The sequence below is a fragment of the Hyla sarda genome, chromosome 9, assembly GCF_029499605.1.
Source record: "Hyla sarda isolate aHylSar1 chromosome 9, aHylSar1.hap1, whole genome shotgun sequence".
In the NCBI taxonomy this organism is placed as follows: Eukaryota; Metazoa; Chordata; class Amphibia; order Anura; family Hylidae; genus Hyla; species Hyla sarda.
This window is the reverse complement of record NC_079197.1, coordinates 128,700,427-128,722,826: the sequence shown is the minus strand read 5'-3', so window position 1 is coordinate 128,722,826 and position 22,400 is coordinate 128,700,427. Positions and strand designations below refer to the sequence as shown.

At 42.8% G+C, this 22,400-nt stretch overlaps 1 protein-coding gene across 8 annotated transcripts in view; it reads right to left on the bottom strand.

Annotated features, from left to right (window-relative positions):
* The window catches only part of MBNL3 (muscleblind like splicing regulator 3), a 182,239-nt gene extending 161,294 nt beyond the window's left edge, over positions 1–20,945 (bottom strand). For 6 of the 8 annotated variants that reach the window (XM_056539026.1, XM_056539021.1, XM_056539027.1 and 3 more), the window contains exon 1: positions 20,416–20,836. The gene's annotated coding sequence lies outside the window, so the exon portion shown is untranslated. The other 2 variants (XM_056539024.1, XM_056539023.1) reach the window with 2 other exon arrangements.
* Between the last annotated feature and the right edge of the window lie 1,455 nt (positions 20,946–22,400).

Below are 22,400 nucleotides of genomic sequence, written 5' to 3'. Positions count from 1 at the left end.
CCCCATCAGGCATTGCAGGGTGACATGATGTGCTGACATAGATCCTGTCACAACTGGTTATGAGTCTTGTAACTGAAGACATGCAGCATGTAAGACAGGGACCAGAGGACAATGAATAAGACGACGCAGAGACCGAGAGACACATTTACAAAACCGCAATTGTCTTATTTCTTTTGATTCTTATTGTCTGAAATTAAAGCTTTTTTTTTATGACAATCCAAGATGTCAATTTAAAAATTTAAATAAAATAACAAAAAATACATTAAAAAAAAATAAAAATCTTCCAAGTACAAAATTTTAAGATATTTCTCTAATAGAAGAGCCTCAGGCCATGTTCACATGGCGGAATTTTCAAGCGGAATCCAATGGAAAAATTCTGTCAGGCCCCCTCACATAGGCTTGCATTGAGGGGGGCGGAGCGTGACGTCACACGGGGCAAAGCCTTGACGTCACAACGCTCCGGGGACTGATTTTAAACGTCGGTGCGGCATGCAAGATCACGGGGGTTCCCAGCGGCAGGACCCCCGCAATCAGGCATCTTATCCCCTATCCTTTGGATAGGGGATAAGATGTATAAGTGCCGGAGTACCCCTTTAACTTCAGGACTTTTAGACGCAGCGATCAACTCTGATTGAGGCATCTAAAAGGTTAATGCCAGACATCACCGCGATCGGCTATGACACGTGCTCAGCTGCTGTGTGCGCTGCATAGTTCGGCACCTCCGTGACACCTGCCGGCGAGGGTCACACCGGCGAGTATCGGATAAGGCATCAGGGACATTTGCACGAATACAAGTAATCGATCAAATGTCCAGTATCGGTCCTGATACCAAAACCAGTATCAGGACATTCCTAGTATATAGAGTGTTATATAGAAAAGATGGAGATTCAGTATAAAAAGCCATTAAACAGAACAAAACATTGAATTCATAACTACATTATAATTAAAAAGAGTAGAATGTTTCTCAATTAATTTACTAAAATAAAAAAAGATAAATTTTTTTTTCACAGTAATGAAGTGCGTTGTTACCTATGAAATTAAATATAGTATATTCAATGACAACGCCGCAGCGTATACACTCGGAATTAGTCAATGGAGTAGTGAAATCCTGCAGCAAAATTACCATGTGTTGTTCACATCAGACAGGTCTAGGCAAACCGTGCCAAGCCGTGTAAGGCATTGAGTTGTGTGAATAGGTTCACTCTAATTACAGGATCACATAGCAGGTTCAACATGTAGGGTAATTGACTCCTGCCTGATATGTAAGCCGATCCTTAACCATTACACAACTGCAATTTAACGTCATCAAAGGAGGATTAAGGGGAAATAGCGAGCGCTCGCATCCATTACAGGAGAATAAGGTAAAATACTAGAAGAAGCGCGATTAATGTATGGAGCCATTTTGTAGGATGATGTAATCATTATGGGAATGACGCTTAAAGAATCTACATGCTGGGCGTATGTTAAGTATAGCTTCATTCAAAACTATCAGCAATTTACATATAAGTGGGAATAATTCAGGCAATAGAGAATGACAGCTGCAGAAAATGTAAAGAGTACCTCTCATGATCTTGATACATTTTATAAACCTTCCAGTTCACTGCCCCATCATGATAAACCATCCCCTACCTTTATTTTTTAGTTTTCTACCTTGATATTGCTTTGTATTTTCTGCTCAGTCAGATTCACAGACTGGGAAGGGGCGTTCCCCAGCAGGCGTGATATCATCTGAAGCCATACAGGGGAGAACTTCCTCCCTCATTCTGCTTCACAAAGTCCAGAGCAGTTCAGTGTGAGATGAGCTATGATTGGCTAAGGCTGCACCCCCCCCCCCTTCAGCACTCCGGACTGCATTTCCTGATTTTGAACTTCTGCCAGGCCAGCAGGAGTCCAAAGTCTGTGCAATAGATGGGGGGGGGGGGGGAATGGACAAGTAGGGAGACACCTAGTGGTAGCTTTTCTAAACACAAATAAAACATAGAAAACGTCATTATTTATTTATTTTTTAACAAAGTACATTAGAGATTTTTTTTTTTATTTACCATAAGGCGTGCAATAGCAGAATTTAGTTTTAATGACAGTGCCCATTTAAATTTCCTATAGCTGCTTTCTAAGTACAGTTAACAGAAAAGGAAATATAGTTATTGTAATATAGTTGTCTTCAACCTATGGTTGTTGTAAAACTAGGCTACATTCACACTGCAGGATATCTCTGTCTGCTGTGGGGGCCGACTAAATTAGTCTGTGCCAAGACCGCCATCTCGATAGACGGCAATGCATTTTAGTACTGATTCAGCTGAAAGAATGAGCATATTTCGGCAGTCTGTAATTTAAATTTCTAAAGTGGAACTTTCCACCGTGTAAACATAAAGGGAATTTCTCTGCTCCGAAATCCCATAGTGTGAACGTACCCCAACTCCCTGCATACCCTGACAGCTGGATGTTGAGAGTAGAACTTCTGCAACAGCAGGGGAGCTACAGGTCTGAGACTGATATACAGATATAGGGGGAGATTTATCAAAACCTGTATAGAGATAGAATGGTTCAGTTGTCCATAGCAATCAGATCGCTTCTTTCCTTTCTCAGGGACCTTTTTTTTTTTATTATTAAAGAAGCACTATACTTAGTTGCTATAGGCAACTGTTCCAATTTTCCTGCACATAGGTTTTCATAAATCTTCAAAATAATGTGGGAATAAAAAGAAGGGTATGGAAATGTTTGCTTTAGTAGGTTAGGGATTAATTATACAGCGGGTGAAATAGGTATTGAACAAGTCCCCATTTTCCTATTTAAATATATTTCCAGAGGTGCTATTGACATGACATTTTCACCAGATGTTGGTAACAACCCAAGTAATCCATACATACAAAGAAGCCAAAACAAATAAGCTCAGAAATTAAAGGGGTAGTCCAGTGGTGAAAAACTTATCCCCTATCCTAAGGATAGGGGATAAGTTTGAGATCGCGGGGGGTCCAACCGCTGGGGCCCCCTGCGATCTCTCTGTACAGGGGCCAGGCTCTCCGCCCAGATAGCGGGTGTCGACCTCCGCACGAAGCGGCAGCTGACACGCCCCCTCAATACATCTCTATGGCAGAGCCGGAGATTGCCGAAGGCAGCACTCCGGCTCTGCCATAGAGTTGTATTGAGGGGGCGTGTCGGCCGCCGCTTCGGGCGGGGGTCGACACGCCCCCTTTGCGCGGGCTGTCGGGGCACCGTACAGAAGATCGCGGGGGGCCCCAGCGGTCAGACCCCCCATAATCTGCAACTTATCCCCTATCCTTAGGATAGGGGATAAGTTGTTCACCACTTGTTCACTACTGGACTACTCCTTTAAGTTATGGTCGACACGCCCCCTTTGCGCGGGCTGTCGGGGCACCGTACAGGAGATCGCGGGGGGCCCCAGCGGTCAGACCCCCCGCAATCTGCAACTTATCCCCTATCCTTAGGATAGGGGATAAGTTGTTCACCACTTGTTCACTACTGGACTACTCCTTTAAGTTATGTGTAATAATGTGAAATTACCCATGGAAAAAGTATTGAACACATGAAAAAAGGAGATGCAAAAAGGCATGGAAAGCCAAGACAACAGTGGAATCTATCAGTGATTAAAAATCAATCCAGCCCCTTGTTAGTGCAAATTAATATAACCTGTTTAAGTCCCAACTGATGGCCTACAAACACAGTAGGTCTCATTGCCGAGGTGTCACACAAGACACATCTCATGATGGGTAAAAGCAAAGAGCTTGCAAAACATAAGGCTGGCATTGGTTAAAGGCACATTTCTAATCTTCTGAATGTTCCAGTGAGCACTGTTGGGACCATAATACAGAAGTGAAAAGACAATCATTTTACCATAAATTTGCCTCGAAAAGGTGCTCCTCACAAGATTTCTGGAGGGAAAAGAAGAATCAGAAGAGTTGTCCAAGAACCAAGGACACTTGTGAAGACCTGGAATTAGCAGGTGCTGTTGTCTCAAAGAAACAGTATTTAGGGAGAAAAATGCTGACATATTCAATACTTATCTAACCCGTTGTATGCCTCCTTTTGTGTAATATAGTACAGTATATGCAATATTGTATCTAAAAACTGATACAGAATAACATTTTTTATTGCTTCTGTAAAAAATAAAAAAATAAATACAAATGAATTGTCATGGGGGCTTACGGTGCACCACAGCTCAGCAATGGACAAGGGTCAGCATTGAACGGGTTGTGGGCATGCTGCTTAATTCCAAGGAATTTCATAGAATTCTGGGAGGAAAACACCACCTATCAAGTGGATTAAACCAGGGTCAAAAACCAAGAGATGCAGATGTCATGCATGCAGTGTTTCTTGCCCAGGTGCCTCCAGCTGTTGCAAAACTACAACTCCCAGCATGCCTGGACAGCCTCCGGCTGTCCAGTCATGCTGGGAGTTGTAGTTTTGCAACAGCTGGAGGCACCCTGGGCAAGAAACACTGATATGGGTGATGCCCTGCTAAAGCTTTATGGAGTGTTAGGCTAGGTTCAAACTACGGAATTTCCGCCTGCTATTCCTCTTTGAAATTGCAGGCAGGAATTCCGCTTGGTAAAATGTACTGTATAGTGAATGGGTTTCCGTTCACAAATTCACACTTCGGAATTTGTGAAGCGGAATTTGTCAACGGAAAATCCGCTTGGAAATTTCCACCAGAAGAATGGTGTTGCTCTTTCTTCAGGCGGAAATCAGCACGGAACACATTGCAGTCTATTGGAGACTGCAGTGTCCGCACGGTCCTAGCGCCGACTGATTCAGTCAGCGCTGGCCGCACTCGGAATCTCTGGGCGTAAATTTTCTGCCCAGAGATTCCGTAGTCTGAACCTAGCCTTTGGGTGCGTTCACACTGAGTAATTCAAGAGGAATTTACTCGAGTAATTTCTCTTGAATTCTCCGCTCCAAATTAATTCACATCTCCTTTGCCCATTGACTTTAATGTTATTTCTGCTGTCCTGTTCACACTGTGGAAATTCTGCTAGCGGAATTCCAACGCTGAATTCCGTTCTGCTTGAAGAAAGAACATGTTCATTCTTCAAGCGGAATCCGCTAGCAGAAATCAATAGAAGTCAATGGTAAAAGAAAATTCCGCCCGACATCGTTTTCGCGCAGAATTTGTGTGGAAATGGCTGAAAAAACCTTCACTTCTTTCTCCCCCATTTCCGCGCGCAATTTCACACGAAAATAAAATTATTTTTTTCGGCGTGAATTCCTCTTGATTTACTCCTTGTGAACGCACCCTTACGTGCTTTAGAACATTGATAGCATAACCTAAATCACAATGTAACCGAGCAAAACGGTCATCAAATCTTGTGTCTAAATGCAAACCCCAAATAATAAAAGGCACACTATGGCACGTTGCAAATTCAGCTCTGCTACGTCTGCCACCAAATGTGAACTTGTCTACAATTCGTTTCATTGCCTCTCCACTGACAAGAGAAGAGCTAGAGGATGACAGCACGCCATGTCATCCTGTACATTACTCAGGTAAAGTGCGGTTCACAGCAGCTGGGTGACCAAATGTATTTTATCAATATTTAAGGACGCCTGTATCAAGAGACCTGCTAAATGCGTTCTGTGTACTGTTTGTTTTGTGGTCGTGTTTGGTCAACACTTTTATATGTTATGTAAGCTTAGTGAGTTGTTGCGATCTACAGTGCAACTAGATCTTTCCATTCTGTAAGCAATTAAACAATACATAGATTTGGAATTACCTTTGCAAATGGGAAAATGATGGTTAAATGGGCACTGTCAGATATTAAAAACTGTTATATATTGTACATCTTGGCAAAACCAATATACTTCTATAAAAAAAAAATAATAATAATAATCACATTTTATTAAAGGAAACTGCTGTTGAAAATCCCAACACTAGGGGTCCTCATACCGCCTGGGACACTGATGAGTCCCACAGCAGCATAAGGGTGTCCAAGGGTCATGGACATGAGATGGCTGATTAACAAGGCTGCAGGAGGAACACAGCCTGCAGCAACACTGCTGTAACACAGAGAGTTTTACCAAACATGTGCCTCAAGCTGTTGCAAATCTACAACTCCAAGCATGCCTGGACAGTCAAAGGATGTCTGGGCATGCTGGGAGTTGTAGTTTTGAAAAAGCTATAGGCTGGGAGTTGTAGTTTTGCGAAAGCTGTAGGCAACACTGCTGTAAAAAAGAGTTATCCAAACACTGTGCCTCCAACTGTTCCAAAACTACAAGTTCCATCATTACAGGACTGCCTAAGGATGAAACAAATGAATGACATAAGAAGGAGATCTAAGTTATACACACAACATACTGTCTTTGGTGGTAGAGTACAGGCAATCTCCAGTAATCATTGTGTGTGTGTGTATACAGCCTAAAAACAGAGAGGAAAGGGTTACAGAGCAGGGCTGTCATGCTCCTCCAAGAGCAGTGAGTTAGTAGAGTGAGGGAGGGTGAGGAGTCATCACAGTTCAGCCAAGAGAAGGACACGCCCCTCCCTTTGAGACCATTGAAAAGACATTGAGCAGCTGTAATATGCTATTTTTTTAATGAAATATGGGTGATAGAGACATAAAAATTACATGTTACATAATTACATGATCAGGATGAGGTGCTGAGTAACATATAACAGTTTTGTTTTTTTAATGGGATCTGACCGGTACAGTTTAAGGATTATTGGCACAAGACCTCATTCACACTGCCTGTGTGCACAGGGCCTGTATAGCGGCACATGGAATTCTTGTTGAGCTGTATGGCACAGGATGGACCTACAGATTTATTGGGGTTTCTACAACATGGATCAGAGATATGGCCAGGTGCTTAAAACACACGTCACATACTAAAATAGGAGCTTGCAACACCTTGGTTGTGACGTTTTATGTTATGACATAAGAGCACATCTATGACAATGCACATAAATACAGAAGCTAAATAAAGCCAACTGATGGCAAACTGAAGTCAATGGGACTGGTAATGGAAGCGTTTATCCACATAGAAACCAATGAGTAAAACAAAGAAGAAGAAAAAAAAGCTGGAGAGTAAATATGTTAAAATAATAAAATGTAAACATATACAAAAGAAGGTGGGAGGAAGTGACAAGAAATCATGTGATAGAAAATGGTCTTATACTTGTACTTCTGCAGTAGAGTAAAAGTTCCCACTTAAAGGGGTACTCCTCTGCTCAGCGTTTGGAACAAACAGTTCCAAACGCTGTAGCCGGCAGCTTGTGATGTCATAGCACCACCCCCTCATGATGTCACACCCCGCCCTCTCAATGCAAGTCTGACAGCCGTCACACCCCCTCCCATAGACTTGGATTGAGGGGGCGGGGTGTGATGTCACGAGGGGGCAGGGCTATGACATCACAAGCTCCCAGTGCCGGCTCCAGCGTTCGGAACAGTTTCAGTTCCAAACACTGAGCAGCGGAGTACCCCTTTAAGACCTGCATTTACATCATGTTTTTGGCCACACGTGGAGGTTTGCATTGGCAAATCTTTCAAAATGGCGTGGCAATGTCCAGCATGACATGCTCAGTAGACCTCTGACTTTAAAGGGGAAATTTAAAAAGGGGAAAAATGTTTTCAAATCAACTGGTGCAAGAGAGTTAAACATATTTGTAAAATCACTTCTATTTAAAGATCTTAACCCTTCCAGTACTTATCAGCTGCTGTATATTACAGATATACTAAAGAGAAATGTGTGAAGTTCTTTCCAGCCTGACCACAGTGCTCTCTGCTGACACCTCTGTCCCTATCAGGAACTGTCCAGGTCAGGAGAGGTTTTCTATGGGGATACGATTCTAATCTGGACATTCACAAATGTCTCTGTTTTATACAGCAGCTAATAAGTACTAGAAGGATTAAGATTTTTTAATAACATATCTACAGCTGACCACTCCAGAAAAGTAGAAAAGTATCAGACTGAAAAACTGATGGGAGAGAAACAGAATGGCCAAATAAATTTCAGATCCCAGAGCAGTGCTAAAGTAAATCATCAGTCCTGGGCCCAGTCCACAAGTGACAAAACTAGGTACAAGCCATGTCCAGTCTCCAGATAGGCCTGGGCAGAGTGGTCTCCACCATATCAAGGTGTACAGTGGAGGGCCAAATAAGTAATTCATTATACTGAGTGTGTGTAAGTCTGGTATGCCAGGAACTTGGTGCCCATAAGTGAAAGACAGGAGCAGTACCTCACCTAAGTGGCTGTTCGAAACCCATCTGAGTGAGTAAGCCTTCTCCAGTTAGAGACTGTTGGAATGTTGTAGAGACTTCTTACTTATAAAGGCTCTAAGTTATCCTTTAAAATGGGTATTCCGCTGTCCCAGCGTTGGGAACATTTTATTCCCAACGCTTGGAGCAAGCGGCGGGCCTCGTAACTTCATGACACACACCCTCAATGCAAGTCTATGGGAGGGGGCGTGGCGGACACCACGCCCCCTCCCATAGACTTGCATTTAGGGGGTGTCGCCTGACCCTGCCGCCCGCATTCTAAACAAACGCCGGGTGATCGCGGGAGTCCCAGCGATCAGACATCTAATCCCCTATTCTTTGGATAGGGGATAAGATGTCTAGGGGCGGAGTACCCCTTTAACACATACTTTTTTAATCACTGTTTATTAATACTGTCAGGCAGATAGTTTTGAACCCTTGCATATTCCACCCACTGATTTCAATAGGATTCTGCTGCACTGTGCTCAATGTGCTGCACTGTGCTAGCGGAACTTTCGATGTGGATCCGAATTCCACCAATAGAATGAACATGTTCGATCTTTTGCCAGAATGTGCCTGAAACTGCATTGCAGTCAATAGGACGGTGCACAATGCTTGCGTGGCCATTAAATGGGCGCTGTCAGATTTATAAACCATTTATATTTTGTACATGTTGGCAAAACATTAACCTTTCTAATATACTTCATAAGAAAAATGTATTTCCTTTTTATAGAACTCATGGTTTACAGAAAACACCACTAGGTGTCCCCATACCATCCAGAACATAATGCTGTCCAGCTGCAGCATAATCTTTGTCTCAGCTGAAGCACAGAGAGGGATCAAGACCAATAAGTAAGGAAGGGACTTGCACTCCTCTGTGCTCACTCCTGTCCTGTCAATCAGGCTGTGGCATGAAAACAGAGGAAAGTGTTACAGAGCAGCCTGCAGTGATTGGATGAAGAGACCCAGCACAACAGCAGAGTCAGGGAGGAAGTGAATACATGGATAGTGAGGGCAAAAGACAGACACGCCCCCTCCAAAGCACAGAATGACACATCAAGAAAACAACGGATAGAAGGTATATGTGAGAGAAATATAGGTGCTAGACACATAAAACATATATGCATCACCAGGATTAGGTACTTAGTAAGATATAATTTTTCTTTTGAGGGATATGACAGGTACCCTTTAAATCTCAATAATTCAGTGCAGAATTTCTGTTGTGCGCATAGGCCCTTAAGATTTCTTCTTCAGCCTGACTATAGTGGATTGCCCTTAAAAGTGCAAAGAGGTGCTTCTAGTCTGACTATTAGCAGGTGCACTTCAGTAATACACACTGCAAATAAAGGGAACACTTAAACAACACAATGTAATTCCAAGTCAATTACACTTCTGTGACATCACACTGTCCACTCAGGAAGCAACACTGATTGACAATCAATTTCACATGCTGTTGTGCAAATGGAACAGACAACAGGTGGAAATGATAGGCAATTAGAAAGACACCCCCATTAAAGGAGTGGTTCTTAAGTTGGTGACCACAGACCACTTCTCAGTTCATAAGCTTACTGGCTGATGTTTTGCTCTCTTTTGAATGCTGGCAGTGCTTTCATTCTAGAGGTAGCATGAGACAGAGTCTACAGCCCACACAAGTGGCTCAGGTAGTGCAGCTCATCAAGGATTGCACATCAATGTGAGGTGTGGCAAGAAGGTTTGCTGTGTCTGTCAGCATAGTGTCCAGAGCATGGAGGGGCTACCAGGAGACAGGCCAGTACATCAGGAGACGTAGGAGGGCAACAATCCAGCAGCGGGACCGCTACCTCTGCCTTTGTGCAAGGAGGAGCACTGCCAGAGCCCTGCAAAATGACCTCCAGCAGGCCACTCAAATGGTCAGAAACAGACTCCATGAGGGTGAAATGAGGGCCAGACATCTACAGGTGGGGGTTGTGCTTACAGCTAAACACTGTGCAGGACGTTTGGCATTTTCCAGAGAACACCAAGATTGGCAAATTCGCCACTGGCGCCCTGTGCTCTTCACAGATGAAAGCAGGTTCACATTGAACATCTGAACGTGACAGACGTGACAGAGTCTGGAGACATTGTGGAGAACGTTCTGCTGTCTGCAACATCCTCCAGCATGACCGGTTTGGCGGTGGCTCAGTAATGGTGTGGGGTTGCATTTCTTTGGGGGGGGGCACACAGCCCTCCATGTGCTTGCCAGAGGTAGCCTGACTGCCATTAGAAATTGGCCTTGGCTTCCTCCTAATGCAAGACAATGCTAGACTTCATGTGGCTGGAGTGTGTCAGCAGTTCCTGCAGGAGGAAGGAATTGATGTAATGGACTGGCCCGCCCATTCCCCAAACCTGGCGGATGCTTTAGTCCAGGTCTGGAAGAACATCCCTCAGGAGACCATCCGTCACCTCATCAGGAGCATGCCCAGGCATTGTAGGGAGGTCATACGGGCACGTGGAGGCCACACACACTACTGGGCCTCATTTGGACTTGTTTTAAGACATTACATAAAGTTGGATCAGCCTGTAGTGTGGTTTTCCACTTTGATTTTGAGTGTGACTCCATATCCAGACCTCCATGGGCTGATAAATTTGATTTCCATTGATAATTTGTGTGTGATTTTGTTGTCAGCACATTCAGCCATGTAAAGACGAAAGTATTTCATATTAGTTCATTCATTCAGATCTAGGATGTGTTATCTTAGTGTCTTAGTATTTTTTTTGAGCAGTGTAGTAATACTACTTTCCACCAATGTGATTTATGGATCCTCAGGGGTTTCATCCCTAAAATGTACAAGGTGATTGGCAGGACCTTTCAGCCAATCACACTGCTGCAGAATTAGGCTGCAGATCTGCGTCAGAGTCACGAAGCTGCTATATGAACTGATTTTCAGGGACGGTGCCTGATTTGGAAACGTCCTTGGATTTTGATGTGTCCTTCCATTCCAAATGTATGCAGCAATTCATTATGCAGCCTATGGCGTTAATTCAGGCTTGTGTCATCATAAAGATGGATTTATTAAACATTGGTAACTGTTGCCGATGCATAATGTAATGCTTTATTATGTGGCCTTCAATATTGTTTCTCCTTAGAACTACACATAACTCTATCCCAGTGTTTTTCCAACAAAGACACCTTCAGCTGTTGCAAAACTACAACTACCAGCATGCCCGGATAACCAACGGCTGGGAGTTGTACTTTTGCAACAGCTGGAGGCACCATGGTTGGGAAACACTGGTCTGTGGTGACATTGGAGAAAAATATGTGCACCATAACTGCATATGATGCAAAGACAAGGTTGTCACTGCAGCAGAGCTAAGTCTAGGTAGCAATTAAGCGGAAATTATTGTTATTTTTTTTTTACAGCTCAGCTACATCTTTAAAAAATAACAATAAATGAGCAATATAACATAGCTAAAACTTAAAGGAAAACTGTCAGCTTCCTCCCCCAGCACTAACCAGAAGTACTGGCTGGTAGTGCGGGGGGCGCTGATCAGTTTGATGCTTACCGTGCACGGATCCGCCCCGCCGTTCGGCCCTAATCTTCTATTTTCAGTATATGCAAATGAGGTGCTAACTGGCACCGGCCGGGCTAACTGGCACTCTGACGTCAGTGCCGCTGGCCGCAGCGCCGCCCAGCTCATCAATATTCCTCCCCTCCCTCTTCTCCCCGCTCTGTAATGAAGAGAGAGGGGAGAAATATTGATGAGCTGGGCGGCGCTGACGTCAGAGTGCCAGTCAGCACCTCATTTGCATATCCCGAAAATAGAAGATTAGGGCTGAATGGCGCGGAGGATCCAGGCAGGTAAGCATCAAACTGATCAGCATCCTCCGCACTACCAGCCAGTACCGCAGGTTAGTGCAGGGGGAGAAAGCTGACAGTTTTCCTTTAAAGAAGTCTCATGGTAAAAAAAATGCATCCCCTATCCGACCACTGGGGCCCCCAGCGATCTCCTGCATGGAGCCCCAGCTCTTCCCAGGACCGCCGCATCACGACCCCCCACACAAAGCAGGGGCCACCATGCCCCCTTCATAAAGCTCTATGGGAGAGCCATTCAGCAATTTTCGGCTCTCCAATAGAGCTATATGGAGGCGGCATGGCGGCCCCCGCTAAGTGCGGGAGTCATGACGCACTGCTCCCCGGGAGTACGGGGGCCCCAATGGTCGGACCCCCTTGTGATCTAAAACGTATCCCTTATCCTGCAGATAGGGGATACGTTTTTTACCACAAGACTTCTCCTTTAAAAGCAATGATGAGCCATTGCAGCTTCCTTGAGTCCATGTGTAGGGTTGGCTGCATTTACTAAAGTGACTCTGTCCTCTGCACTTCTTCCGAACACTGCAGTATCATTTTAGGAGGAGCCACAAACATGAAATGCTTAACTTTCAAGCTGAGATTTGATGTCCGCAGTCAGGGAGAAGAACCTCTACACTTGGAAAAGTTCAGTTCTATGGATGGCGAAGAGCATTGTGCGATTGGTGAACGCTGGCAATTTGTCGCTGTGTATAACAATGATTCCTACAGCAGTAACCTTCAGTGACGAAGAGCTGCGATCAGGAGAAGAGTGAAGGTCTCACCTTGAGCAAGTCACGCCACATTGTGCGGCCATACGTAGATTCACAGCTGCTGTCACAGAACAAAGTCACTGCGCTGCTGAAGATGTGTTTATTCAAGAAAAAGATATATAGATATGTATGTGTGCACGCGCAGGTACAGGGAAGCAGCAGAGCTGGGGTTGTCATTTGCCACAACTCAATGTGATATCGCCATATCTTATCTGTAGAATTGTAAAGTGCTGTGGTATATGTCGGTGCTATATGAATATATATTATTATTAGTAACACATCTGCTGGTGAAATACAGAGTGTGTGGGTATATATATATATATATATATATATATATATACACACACATACATATATATATATATATATATATATATATATATATATACACATACACACACACAGTGACTTACAATAGTCTTTTCTGGACTATTGTAACTTGAAACCAGACTCAACATACAATGTACGGACAGTCCAGATCAGCAAAACGTGTAGATAGCTGGAGAACTGACCAATCAGAATGGGCACTTTACTGGTAAAACTCCTGTATTCCTGCAGTGTGTGCACTGACTGGTGTCTGGTAGCACCCCCTACAGTACAGGGAGGTATTACATGTTCTGTACTACTCTTTAACTGTGCCAGGGATAGCTGCTCCAGGTGGGGATGGCTCCATTTTACTTTTTTGGGGACACTGTTTGTACTGTACCGGACCCTGAAGTAGCTCCTGTCCTCTACATAGACAGTGATTACAGCTCCCAGCAGATCTTTCTTACTTTTATATATAAGGATTTGCTTTATCTATATTAGTTATCTACTTATTTCTCTTTAATCCTCACTTTTTCCTGTTTTTGGATGACATTTTGGTGGCTTCAGAACCAATTAGCAGGTTTCCATAGAGTAATGGTCCCAACATACAATGTTTTCAACATACAATGGTCGTCCTGGAACCGATTAATATTGTAACTTGAGGGACCACTGTATATATATATATATATATAGAAAAATATGCAGCACTACTTATCCAAGTCCACAATGGGTGCAAGCGTTCCAGACCCGATTAAAGCTCCATGGAGTATAAAAGGGGATTTATTAGCTCACATAGCAGCAGCAACGTTTCTATCCTACCATAAGACAATTTTGAATCTTGAAGATGGTCCTATGGTAGGATAGAAACGTTGCTGCTGCTATGTGAGCTAATAAATCCACTTTTGTTTGCACCTTATTGGAGGAGTGATGCGCTTTTCTACTTTTATATATATTAGATATATATGTGTATGTATACAAATGTCACAGCACTTCAAGGTTGAGTAAAATTATTTTCCACTGTTTATATATTTTTAGTTCCATGTTTAATATTTATATAGCTCTATTTATCCGCCTATACACGCACACATGCTTTTTATGACTCCCACCACAAAGTATTAATGTACAATCTCTTTATAGAAACAATATTAGGAAACGGCGGAGATGTCTTTATTATTTCTCACTGTTAGTATAAAATGGAAACTCTACGAGTTAAGATAGTTCGGAGGGTTTACCAGCAGTCTTAGGGCCCGATCACAATGAGGAATTCACGAGGAATTTACTCGAGTAATTCCTTGTGAATTATCCGCTTGCAAAAATACAACATCTCTTCTTCCCATAAACCTTAATGTATTTTTCTCTCTCGTTCACACTGCGGAAATTCTGCGGTGGAATTCCTCTCCGCTTGAAGAAAGAGCATGTTCATTCTTCAAGCGGAATCCGCAAGCAGAATCCCATGGAACTCAATTGTAAAAAAAAAATGTCTGCCCGACATTGTTTTTGCACAGAATTTGCTAGAAAATTCCACGCAAAAATAAAAAAAAGGTAAATTCTAATTGGTGGTTGTTGTCCAGCATAAAAAAAATAAAATTAAAAATTGTTTCCTCCTATATTTCCGTGCGGAAAAAAAAACTGAAATTCAGTGCAGAATTTTTAAGCGAGAATTCCTCGTGTTAACGGGGCTTTATGGGAGGACTTGTAACCAAAGGCAAACTCAGCTCTGCTACATCTGTACACAATGCATTGTTCTATTGTTGAGCAACCTGTGAAAGAGGGGTGTCCTTTCTGTGATTTCTAAAGTATATTTTACTAACATGTAAAAAATTATAACTGTACATAGGATGTAATAAAAGGCAGTAGTATATAGATATAGTGACTATACAGAACTTGAAGGGGTACTCCGGTGAAAACCTTTTTCCTTTTAAATCAACTGGTGGCAGAAAGTTAAACATATTTGTAAATTACTTCTATTAAAAAATCTTAATCCTTCCTGTACTTATTAGCTGCTGAATACTACAGAGGAAATTCTTTTCTTTTTGGAATGCTCTCTGATGACATCACGACCACAGTTCTCTCTGCTGGCGTTATTATAATAACACTTTATTTATTGTTATCCTTAGTGGGATTTGAACCCAAGTCCCCAGCACTGCAAGGCAGCAGTGCTAACCACTGAGCCACCATGCTGTCCTTAGCATACATTTGCTATGCATTTGCTATGCATTTGCTATGCATCTGCTATGCATGGTTGCTGAAATGGACAGAGATGTCAGCAGAGAGCACTGTGCTCGTGATGTCATCAGTGTTCCAAAAAGAAAGGAATTTCCTCTGTAGCATTCAGCAGCTAATAAGTACTGGAAGGATTAAGATTTTTTAATAGAAGTAATTTACAAATATGTTTAACTTTCTGCCACCAGTTGATTTAAAAGAAAAAAGGTTTTCACCGGAGTACCCCTTTAACTTAGACCTTATACCAGTGGTCTTTAACCTGCTGACCTCCAGATGTTGCAAAACTACAACTCCCGGACATGCTGGGAATTGTAGTTTTGCAACATCTGGAGGTCCGCAGGTTGAAGACCACTGCCTTATACTAATGCAATCTGCCTTTAATTGTGGCATATGTTGGTTAGAATTTGTAGTAAAGTATGTTCTATGGCAGTGTTTCCCAACTAGGGTGCCTCCAGCTGTTGCAAAACTACCACTCCCAACATGCCCGAACAGCCAAAGGCTGTCTGGGCATGCTGGGAGCTGTAGTTTTGCAACAGCTGGAGGCACCCTGGTTGGGAAACACTGTTCGATGGAAACATTTTTTATTTAATTTTTTTATAAACCCCTCAGATAATAGACAAATAAAACAGGTTAGCAGAAGAAAAGATAGAAATCCCCCAGTCTGCAACATGACCACTATGAGCAACGTATCAGATTCATGAGAAAGATGAAGATCATTGGATAAACCAGACAGAAGAGCACAAGCTTAGAATGATTCAACAAATAGCAGGAGACCGACCATTTCATCTCCGAAAAGAACAAAATGTTAAATATAAAAATGTACAACAAAGAAGAAGCTGTTCTATTCCATTAATGGAGCAATCCGAAATCCCCTGTCATCCCAATTCTACCCATGCAAGTTTTGCCAAAGAAATACTTTTGTGCGCCATAGTTGATGCATACAGTATACAAGTATAACCTAAACCAGTGTTTCCCAACTAGGGTGCCTCCAGCTGTTGCAAAACTACAACTCCCAGTATGCCCGGACAGCCAAAGGCTGTCCGGGCATACTGGGAGTTGTAGTCTTGCAGTAGCTGGAGGCACCCTAGTTGGGAAACACTGACCTAAACTGAAAAAGTCTTTACTTAAATGTCTTTAACTCATTACTGTGTGAACTACAAGTTGCCAAGAAACATCTCTGCACATTGCTGTTAGTAACTTGATCTCATTTTTGAATTACATTAAATTTAACGAACATATCGTACGTTATTTTGCTAGAACAAATCTTCTTACAGCAAAAAAAAAACAACTTTATAAACAGCAATTGAAAAAAGCCACAAATGTCTTATATACTTTGCTATATACCAAGTGTGGACATCTTTAGTTCTTCTAAGACAAACTCTATGGGAGACATTTATCAATGGCATTACACCACGCCAATGTTTTAAATGTCCCTGCAAATTTTGCGCAATTGCATTTTTTTTTTGCGCAACTTTCGGTAAAACAACTTTCAAAGTGGTCTACTGTTTGGTGCACCGTACCCCGCTTTTTGCAGTGGAGCTGTATTTATTGTGTAGAAAGAAATAATGATGGCACTCACCACGTTTGGGGTGACGGCTGTGCTTTATTCCATGACCAGCAGACTACAGCATGGGGAAGAGGGACACCAAGAGCGTGTATTTATTATTTGCGCAATTTAAATTTAGAAAAGTGTTTTTTTTTGTGCAAATGACAAAGTAAGCTCTGCTACATCTGTAAAAATAATGTATTATTCATGCAGGAAGATGTAGTTTTGCAACAGCTGGAGGCACCCTGGTTGGGTCACACTGCACTAGGGTGACACTACGGACTCTCTTTTTTTTTTTTTTTTTTAAAGAGGTCTTTCACTTTTAGACTGGGGCTACACGGCAATATCGATTTTCGGTAGAACATCTTTCAAAGTTGTCTACTGTTTTGTGCACCGTATCCCGCTTTTTGCAGTGGAGCTGTATTTATTATTAGCGCAATTAAAATTTAGAATTTTTTTTTTTTTTTTTGCGCAAAGCCTTCACCACCTAATAGGACACGTACAAAAGTGTCCATGATAGAGCACAAAACTTAAACCAATCTCTGCAACTCACTGGTTTCTATAACTGCGCAAAATGTATCAAGTCCTATGCAGCTTTTTGAGCAACTGTGCAAACAATACACCAAGCAAAAAGGGGTAAAATCTATTCGACCTTACACTAACATTGATCAATGTCCCCCTATGGTTCTAGTGTCATTTTACACTTTTGCAAAAAAATAATAAATAAATAAAAAAAAAAGCCTCTGAATCTCTAGGACAATGACATGAATCCGCCACACCTGCAGAGGTCTGCATCAGCAACGCTCTGCTATACACAGCACTAGGACTAAGCGGCTACAAGGGGTTAAAATCAATGCAAGCTTCACCTTAGCCAGGATCCCATTCTTTGTTTCCAGGCAGAATACAGTGCAGATGTGAGACCCACCACACTGCGCATGCACATTGAAACTATGCATAAAATTCACAGGGAAGAAAAAAAAGAAAAGAAAAAAAAGAAAAAAGAAATTCTCCCAAAAGTAATCGGTTATGTAGTTTCTGCAGATCATCGAGGAGTCAAGGTGAAAGCCATATTAACACTTAGTAGGAATACAGAATAGCATTTGCTCTGGGAAGCAGTAGACAAGTTTTCAATGTTGCAATAAGATTTAAAAACTGCATAAAAAAAGAAGTAAAAAATAAGTAGGTATAAATATTTATAAATCTCTCTCTCTTCCTCTTAAATATTGACATTACATACTGTACATAGACCAGAGTTTCCCAACCAGGGTGCTTCCAGCTGTTGCAAAACTGCCAAAGGCTGTCTGGGCATGCTGGGAGTTGTAGTTTTGCAACAGCTGGAGGAACCCTGATTGGGAAACACTGACATAGACACACGAAAAATGCAAAAAAACATGACACGACGGGAAAAAAAAATGTATAAGCATTAAAAGTCGAAGCTTATAAAATGACAAAAAAATAAATAAATAAAAAGAATCATATTGACAGAGCAAACAGGAAATGTAAGTATTAATACACAACAGTGTTTCCCAACCAGGGTTCCTCCAGCTGTTGCAAAACTACAACTCCCTGCATTTTATAAGCTTCGACTCTTAATGCTTATACAGTTTGTTCCATCGTGTCTTGTATTTTTTGTGTGTCTATGTCAGTGTTTCCCAATCAGTGTGCCTCCAGCTGTTGCAAGGCTGTCTGGGCATGCTGGGAGTTGAAGTTTTGCAACAGCTGGAGGAACCCTGGTTGGGAAACACTGACACACGGAAAAAAAAAAAAAAAATACGGACTAAACCATATACGCATTAAGAGTCGAAGCTTATAAAATGACAAAAAAAAAAAAAAAAAAAAAAGAAGAATCAGAGCAAACAGGGAATGTAAGTAGTAATACACAACAGTGTTTCCCAAACAGGGTGCCTCCAGCTGTTGCAAAACTACAACTCCAAGCATGCCCAGACAGCGTTGCAACAGCTGGAGGCACCCTGATTGGGAAACACTGACATAGACACACAAAAAATACAAGACACGACGGAACAAACTGTATAAGCATTAAGAGTCGAAGCTTATAAAATGCAGGGAGTTGTAGTTTTGCAACAGCTGGAGGCACCCCTAGTTGGGAAACACGGACATAGAAAGAAAATAAAATACAAAAAACAAGACACAACGGAACAAACCGTATAAGCATTAAGAGTCGAAGCTTATAAAATGCAGGGAGTTGTAGTTTTGCAACAGCTGGAGGCCCCCCTAGTTGGGAAACACTGAAATAGACACACGATAAATACAAAAAAACAAGACACGACGGAAAAAAAAACGTATAAGCATTAAGAGTCGAAGCTTATAAAATGCAGGGAGTTGTAGTTTTGCAACAGCTGGAGGCACTCCTAGTTGGGAAACACTGACATAGAAACAAAATAAAATACAAAAAAACAAGAGACGACGGAACAAACCGTATAAGCATTAAGAGTCGAAGCTTATAAAATGACAAAAAAAAGAATCATATTGACAGAGCAAACAGGGAATGTAAGTATTAATAAAACAGTGTTTCCCAACCAGGGTGCCTCCAGCTGTTGCAAAACTACAACTCCCAGCATGCCCGGACAGCCTTGCAAAACAGCTGGAGGCACCCTGATTAGGAAACACTGACATAGACACACAAAAAATACAAGACATGACAGAACAAAGCGTATAAGCATTAAGAGTCGAAGCTTATAAAATGCAGGGAGTTGTAGTTTTGCAACAGCTGGAGGCACCCCTAGTTGGGAAACACTGACATAGACACGAAAAATACAAAAAAAACTAGACACGACGGAATAAACCGTATAAACATTAAGAGTCGAATCTTATAAAATGACAAAAATAAAATAAAATAAAAAATCATAGTGACAGAGCAAACAGGGAATGTAAGTATTGATACAACAGTGTTTCCCAACCAGGGTGCCTCCAGCTGTTGCAAAACTACAACTCCCAGCATGCCCAGACAGCCTTTGGCTGTCTGGGCATGCTGGGAGTTGTAGTTTTGCAACAGCTGGAGGCCCCCTGGTTGGGAAACACTGATAGACAGCCATTGCATTTCTTTTTCCTTATACCTGCCTATGGAGCCAGTATACAGAATCCTAGTTTCCAGGTAGAAGTATTGGTGAAGCTGCGGGTTAGGACACGATAAGCCACTATATGCAGCAGTCCATAGAGGTGCCAGTGTGCCAGTCCTAGACCTCGCTGCCCATACAACACGCTGCTCTCACACCCTGGACCTCAGAGAAATCCCCGCACTGCAGGGACGGGCACAGTCAATTTGGGGGGCAGGGGCTGAGCTTGAAAAATAAAATAAAAGGGCACTTCTCCTAATTATTTCTATAAATGCCCACATAATGCTGCCCAGGACACTCATAATAGGGCAGGGGCTCGAGCCCCCTTTCTAGTCAACCTGTGCACGTCAAGTCCAAAGTGATTTTTTTTTTCTTTTTTTTTTTTTTTTCTTCACGAAAATACCTTTATTAGCAAGCAGTAAACGTACATACACACCGTACTGCGACGCAGAAGTGATGTCGCTGCTGACTAGAATGACAGCTTACCTTATGCTTCTCTGCTGATCCAGCAACCCCCAGAAGACCCGACCCTCAGCTGCACAATGCCATATGGTGGGGGGGAAAAAAACAAAAAGCAGAAGCAGCACTAAGCGAGACAGACAAGAGTGCTGGGTGAGGCTTTAGCATGGGTGTAGAATGAATGCCGCCATTTTAAAGCCTGGCTCTGGAAATCACTAGGCATAACGAAATTAAAGCACGCCCCACGTACATAACTTCATTGCTGGGACGTGCATCTGGGATGAAACTATGCAGCTGCGGGGTGGGAAATGTCAGGCAGGCAGAGAGGAAGAAGAAGAAGAAAAACGTGAAAAAGCAGACCAATGAGGGGTTAAATGCGCCCCCTACGGAGGGAAATACTAATATCCACTGTATAAACCTTTAAAAGCGAATAGGGGGGGATAGGGGGACGTTACCCTGAAGCAGCGGCGTAGTTATTATAAAGCATTTCCTGTCTCCCTCTGCTGCAGTCACTTGGTACATTCCGCAAAACAGAGCACCTAATGGCCTTTGGGAGCTGTGTCGTATTCTGGAGCTCAGGCTGGCTGCTGCCATAGCAACATAGCTAAAACCTATACTAGATCCGCACAATAAATCCACCAGTACAATAAAGGTGACTCCGAACAATTAGTGTAAAGCAGATTCACTAGTTCATGTGATGGCTGCACGTGCTGCTCTGGGGAACATTAAGGCTTTTCCTGTCAAAAATACAATGTAGCGGGGACACTCCATGACATTGTTGCTATCCTTGGCACCCAGTCATGCTGTGTCACCTTGTCCTCGGGTTACCCTCCCCCTCACACAGTGGACAACATCATATGGCCTTTCATTCTACATGGATTGTAAGTCCCATAACGCCTGAGGAGTGTTCACCAACCTGGAGCCTGGAGAACTACAACTCCCATCATGCACTGACAGCTGAAGCGCCACCCTAGTGTAGGACTCCCCAACCTGTGGCTCTGTAGCTGATGCAAAACAACAACTCTCATCATGTGCTGACAGATGGGTATCACTCTAGTGCAATATCCCCCAACCTGTGGCTCTACAGCTATGCAGAACTACAACTCCCATCTTGCACTGACAGCTGAAGCGCCACCCTAGTGTAGGACTCCCCAACCAGTGGCTTTCTAGCTGATGCAAAACAACAACTCTCATCATGCACTGACAAATGGGTTATCACTCAAATGCAGTATTTCCCAACCTGTTGCTCTACTACAACTCCCATCATGACCTGACAGTCAATGGAAGGTGTGGTTTTGCAATCGTTGGAGAGCCACAGGTTGGGGAACATTGCACTAGGGAAGTGTTTCCCAACCAGTGTGGCTTCAGCTGTTGCAAAACTACAACTCCCAGCATGCACGGACAGCCAAAGGCTGTCTGGGCATGCTGGGAATTGTAGTTTTGCAACAGCTGGAGGCACACTGGTTGAAAAACACTAAACTACAGTAATCGCTAGCTGCACCTCCACTCTGGTGATATGCTCCATGGCTACTGGCTACATATACAGTGTTTCCCAACCAGGGTGCATCCAGCTGTTGTAAACTGTAAAACTGCAACTCCCATCATGCACTAACAGCCACCCTAGAGTAGTACACCCAAACCTGTGGCTTTCCAGCTGTTACAAAACTACAACTATGCCCTCACAACTGATGGGAGTTGTGGTTTTGCAATCGCTGGAGTGTCACAGGTTGGGGAATATTGCAATATTGAAATGTTTCCCAACCAGTGAGCCTCCAGCTGCTGTAAAACTATAACTCCCAACATGCTACCCCCAATATGCTACAAAATTATGGGCAATATGATTATTCACTATGACAGACATGTCAGGAGAGTGGACAGTGACTCTATATTCCAGTGACTCACAGGCAACATCTTCTCTCTGTGGAGTTGTTCTTTTTTCCTTTACTTCTCCATCCAGCCCAGACCACCATGAAGACTTCTTTCACAGCTCATCTCAGCAGAACCTGCCAAAC